This window comes from Canis aureus, chromosome 24 (genome assembly GCF_053574225.1).
Source record: "Canis aureus isolate CA01 chromosome 24, VMU_Caureus_v.1.0, whole genome shotgun sequence".
In the NCBI taxonomy this organism is placed as follows: domain Eukaryota; kingdom Metazoa; phylum Chordata; class Mammalia; order Carnivora; family Canidae; genus Canis; species Canis aureus.
This window is the reverse complement of record NC_135634.1, coordinates 39884330-39890485: the sequence shown is the minus strand read 5'-3', so window position 1 is coordinate 39890485 and position 6156 is coordinate 39884330.

The window sequence follows — 6156 nt, the reverse complement described above, 5'->3', positions numbered from 1 at the left end:
TGAGAACGAAGCCCACGTTCCAGAAGCAGAGACCAGAGTGGATGGTCTGCTAGTCATCCTCAAACCCAACTTTCTTTCTATGGTGACAGGAAACTTTCTTTCTTTTCCTCAGCTAATTTCAATAGAGTTTCTGATGCCTGAAGTGCAGGAAGCTCTGACTAATACCGAACATCACCAAAGATAGGACTAAGCTGGATCCTGGCAGGTCATTATGCCCTTCAAGTTAGGCAGCACCTGCCTGGTATTTGTCTGGGCTTTGTTATGTCTGGCTGACTTGTGCCCATATGATTAATCCCCACCATGCTTTATTTTACCTCCGTGCTTTCTTTTTCCTTTATTTTATTTTAATATGCTCGGTTTAAACAGGAAAGTGCCTGCATTTTTCATGCAGTCGACAGGATGATTCATTTCCCAGAAATGTTTATGCCTCTTTTATCAGAAAGAAAAGAAGTAGGAAGGGGGGTGGAAAAAAAGCTTTGGAATTACTTTCAGACACTCACTTCCTTCTCCACTCTAACATTTAATTGCTCGTCAACACCCTTAAAGAATTATCCTTTACCAACACATACATTTCATACAGCACAGCTGAAGGCGAGGTAAGAAGAACACATCTGACTCATCTTTTACAGGGTGAGAATTCAGGGAATGGTACATGTGACTACTTGTGTGCGTGAGTTTGCATGTACACATAGGAAAAGTGGCTTTTCTGGTGGGGAGGCTCAGCAGTGGGCTGGTTTTCTTTACTAGCCTCCTCCATCTACAGACCATCCACTCTCCTGTTAGAGATGAATTGACTCCTATGGGAACTGAATGAACACTGTCTTTCGAAGCAAGCTATGCCCCAGTGATGTTGATTCTTGAAACAACGCAAAAAAAAAAAAAAAAAAAAAAAAAAAAAGAAAGAAAAGAAAAGAATGTGGGGAAGGTACCACTTGAACTTGTCAATGATATTTAACTTGCATTTTACTTTAAATCTGGCTCTCGGCCATGGAGGAAAACATATTTTCCTAGAGAGGAGGATTGATTAAAAGTACCTCACTGCCACTGCCTGTTACACACTTCTGAATTCTAGGTTATAATTGATTGCTAGGAATCATAAAATAAATAACATTCGTGGCACACTTTGTACTGTGTCACATACATTATTTCCTTTTCTTACTTTTCGGTATTACATGACATTTTGAGAAGTAGTTATTCAATTTCTCAGGCTAGAAATTTAAAACCTGAGGTCAAAGGATGCCAAGAGAAGTGCCCAAGGTCATATTGCTAGGGAAGGAAAGAGTTAACATAACTTGAGTTGTCGAACACCAGAGACTAAAATTCATCCAACACAGAATGCAGAATAAATAGGAGAGAGTTGAATTTCTCTAAAATATTATATATCCAAATAAGACCATCAGCAACCTACTCATAATGAAAGCAATGAGAGGATCCCTGGGTGGCTCAGTGGTTTGGCGACTGCCTTTAGCCCAGGGCGTGATCCAGGAGTCCTGGGATCGAGTCCCACATCGGGCTCCCTGCATGGAGCCTGCTTCTCCCTCTGCCTGTGTCTCTGCCCCCCCCTCTCTCTCTCTCTCTGTCTCTCATCAATAAATAAATAAAATCTTTTAAAAATGAAAGCAATGAGGGATTTCTGTTTCTAGAAAAATAACTAGACACAATTCATTCAACAAATATTTATTGAGCTCTTTTTTATCATGCACCCTACTATTCTGCTGCCCACCAACCTTGCGTTGACCTCTTTGACAGCTCTTTTGTACAGTTGAGACCATAGCACTTGCCCAGAAATACCCCTAGAGCTTGTTGAGTCAGAATTCATGGGAATGAATGGGGAATATGCACTTTTACCATGTATTCCGAGCAACTCTTATGGGTGGCAAAGCTTTTCCTTCTGGTTTACAAATCCTGTCTCATATTCCCAAATAGCTTGAATTTATCCTTTTCTTACTCCCAGTACTCAAGGTAAATACTGCCAGACAAATGAGTACCACTTTCTTTCTCTTTCCATTATTAGCTTTGAAATAACATTTTCTCTCAAATGATCCTTCTCTGAAGCAACCAAGTGACAGGTGCTGATAATTCAGAACCTCAGAATCAAGTCACTGAGTATAAGGATATTTGGCCGCGTTTGTTGGAGAAAACTCTGAGGGTGGTCCAACTGTGAGGGGTTTTGTTTTGTTTTTTCATTTTGCTTTTGCTTTGGCAGCAATCCCATCAGTTTGTCTGACTAAAGTTTCTGCCTGTACTTTAAAGGATTCATCCTCTCCTTCTGCCCTGTCCTATGAATTACACCGTAGAATTTCTGCTAATTCGGAACAATCCGTATCAAGGGGCAGGTATTCGATTAAGTGTATGTATTTCAAAATGAGCAGATGCAAACATATGAAACACTTGCTCTTTTATGGGTCTCTCAGGATCACCTATTTTCCCAACATCTTAAATTTAAAATCATCAGTCAGGCTTTACATTCTTGAATATCAACTTTAGTCTTTACAATCTCCAAAGAATCAAATGGTATAGTACCAAGTATTGACAGAGAATCAGAGTGACTAAATTCTGTGTACATCCAGAAGGAAAGACAGGACTTACCAAAAAAGGCTCTTACTGTTTAGCTTGGGACCACTGCTACTATCTGATCTGTGAATTCTGCTTTCCAGGGATCCATTCCCCAGGGGTATAGATCCTTCTTCAAGATCCATGTAGGCAAAGCAAGGTAAGAAGATTCTGAATCAATAACTCATTACATAGGTAAAAAGGCCAAATTTTTGCAATCAATCTGAAACAGAACCACCAGACTATTTAACAATTGTTCATTAGTATTAGTCCTCAAGTCTTTTTTTTGTCTTTTTTTTTTTTTTTTTCAATCTGAAATGTGGCCTCCTTTCCATGTCAGCATCCTAGTTACACATCAACCAGCCTCATCAGTTTGAGGGGGGACACAAAGGTTAGGAGGGAGGGCTGACCAAGAGAAATAACAAAAGAGGAGCTTCTCAAACCATAGGACACAGAATCTTTTAGAGCATGGAGAAGCAACATTTCTAAAGTTCTATGCTAAATGTCAGAAATTTACATTGTATTGTGTGTAATTGAAAATGAGTATATTGGAGAAGGGGAGGGTGGCGGGATAACTGGGTGGCAGACATTAATTAATTTTATATAAGACTGGTGAATCACTCACCTCTACCTCTGAAACTGATAATACATTATTTGTTAATTAGTTGAATTTAAATTTTTTTTAAAAACTCTATTTATATTTGGATATAATGAAAATGAAAGCAATGAGACATTTTAAAAAGACATTTGCTAATTTTAATTGTTAACGTAAAGTACCCTATGCCACTCAAACTGGTTCTTTAGTGAGAAGATGACCGTATCTTAGCAACATATGGTTGTAGCAATATCTTGTTCTAAACTTTTTATTAATAGTATGGTCATTGCAATTTATTTGAAACTTCGTTAAAAATTTTTATGTCAGAACTACTTTCTTATGTTATTCTTAATATCAAACTGTTCTCATTTTTAACTAACTAAATAAACAACATGTTAGACTATCTTCCTTAAAAAAAAAGAAAGAAAAAAAAAGAAAGAAAATAAGTATGTCTAATCTGGGACCTTTAATGGTAGCACTATTAACACTGGAACTGGGTACTTCTCTGTTGTGGTGGCTGCCCTGCTTATTGTAGGATGTTTAGCAGCATGTTTGGTCTCTACCCATTATAATTTTTTAAAGATTTTATTTATTTATTCATGAGAGGCAGAGACATAGGCAGAGGGAGAAGCAGGCTTCCTGTGGGGAGCCTGATCCCTGCGGGACTTGATCCCAGGACCCCAGGATCACGATCTGAGCCAAAGGCAACCGCTGAGCCACCCAGGCGCCCCTCTATCCATTAGCTGCCAATGCACCTCTTCCCAATTATGACAACCAAAAACATCTCCAGACATTGACAAATGTCTTATGGTTGGGGGGAAGGGAGATCCCCCCAGGTTGACAATCACTGAACTAAGTAGACTGGGTCTGCTATGTGGGTCACCTCTGTGTGTGAGGCAGTACCTAGCCTCCACCAAGGCCACAACCCCACTGCAAAGGGTAACTGCTGGATTTGTCACCATTGGTCAAATCTTTACTGCTGTTAGGATCCAGCTGGCATTCTCTTCCCACTGTATTAGAAGTGGGAACTTTCTACTAAAAGGTTGGGGTGTACTCCTTTGCACAAAATGTCCTTGGTTTTCCCCACTCTGCGCTGTACTACTAAACCCTACTAAGCTTTCAAAACTCGGCTGACAGGTAAACTTATTTCACATTTTCTCTCAAGTTGAATTTGGTGTTCTGTAATAATCATGTCTCAATAAGTACACATATTGTAATATAGTATAATTGTAAATAGACATATTCATCCCATACACTAAGTTGTGAGTTGCTCAATCCTATGTAGCTCAATCCTATATAGCTATATCCTATTAATCTTCTGGGTATTTCCTCTACTACCCAATGGATACTCAATGAATATTTTATGAAGAAAGGAATAGAAGTTATATGTACTTTGGGTTGTTTTGTTTTGCTTTGTTTTTCTTGGTATAAATTAACAGTAGTTTCTTTTCCTTATACACTAAGTTTGATTTTTATGGTGTTATACCAGGGAAAGTTTTCCCAGCACTGCTAAAATCCCACCATGACAAATCCATTGATGATAGGGCTAGTTCTAGCAACTTTAAGTGCTCTTCATGTGACATTGATTCTCTATCTGCAGCCAGGGAATCCTGAGATGCTCATGCACTGTTGGACTGCTGCCAAAAGTACACCCAAAACCAGACTTTTGGCACACCTGCTTCATCTAGTTTCTGGGGTATGACTTAAATCTTCTGATTTACTAGCAGTCAAAAGTAAATGACATTATAAAATGTGCATCTGGGTGTCTTCAAGGAAGTATTTATTTCCAAATATCCATCCTGCCTTATTGTAGGATGCAAGATGACTTAGTGAATCCATGACCCGGGCAAAGTACCTATATAATCCATCCTCACACAATTTGTATATTTATAAATCAAGAAATAGATACCCAACTTAAAACATCAGAAGGGAGTTCAAAGGGAGACTTCCCTGAGTGAAATTCAACCGTGGTAGCAGGGTAAAAGGAAAACTAAGTTGATCACCCACTCACCATTGATTCTCAAATGCCAGCTTTGATAGTTTTTCTGAAAGGCCTTGATGGCACGAGGATTTATGCATGACCCACTTGTTCATGCAAGCCTCCCTCTTACTCTGTGCAGGCACTTTCCCGGGAACCGAGAATGCAGCATTGAGCAAGACAGACAGGGTCGCTGCTCCAGTAAAGATGGAATTCTAACATGGAGAATCAGAGAAACAAATGAAGAATATTTCTGACAATTGCATTTTAGAAAAAAAAATACAGTGTTACATAAAGTGTTAGTTGGAGCACAAGGGAAACACCACACATCAGATGAGATTCTCAGAGAAGGCCATGAGGATGACTCCTGAGCTCAGGTCTAAAAGATGAAAGCAAACAACTTTTGCTAAAAAGCAGTTGAAGAAGAGGAAACAGCAAGTAGAAACTCAGTGAAGAAGAAATATTCTTGATAAAAACAGGACCAGTATGACAGAATGTTAGTGATCGGTAGCAGATGGACTAGGGCCAGGACACATAGGGACTTGGAGGTTTTTTTCAAAATTTTTTAATTTATTTTTTTATTGGAGTTCAATTTGCCAACATATAGCATAACACCCAGTGCTCATCCCGCCAAGTGACCCCCTCAGTGTGCATCACCCAGTCACCCCAACTCCCTGCCCACCTCCCTTTCCATTCCCCTGTCTTCATTGCCTAGAGTTAGGTGTCTCTCATGTTTTGTCCCTCTCACTGATATTTTCACTCATTTTCTCTCCTTTCCCCTTTACTTGGAGATTTAAAAAGAAGGTGGGATTTTATGCCAAAGACAAGAAGCCGTTCATAAGTTTTAAGCAATAGAATGACATGATCTTACTAATTTTGAAAGATCTCTCTTCCTGCCAGTATTAAGGTCCAAACAGAACATCCATAGCAGGAAAATACTCTTTACTTTTCTGGCTGGATCATCTGCTAACCTATACCATATTAAGTATAATTAGCAGCTGTGATGGAGGCTTCAATTTTAAAGACTATC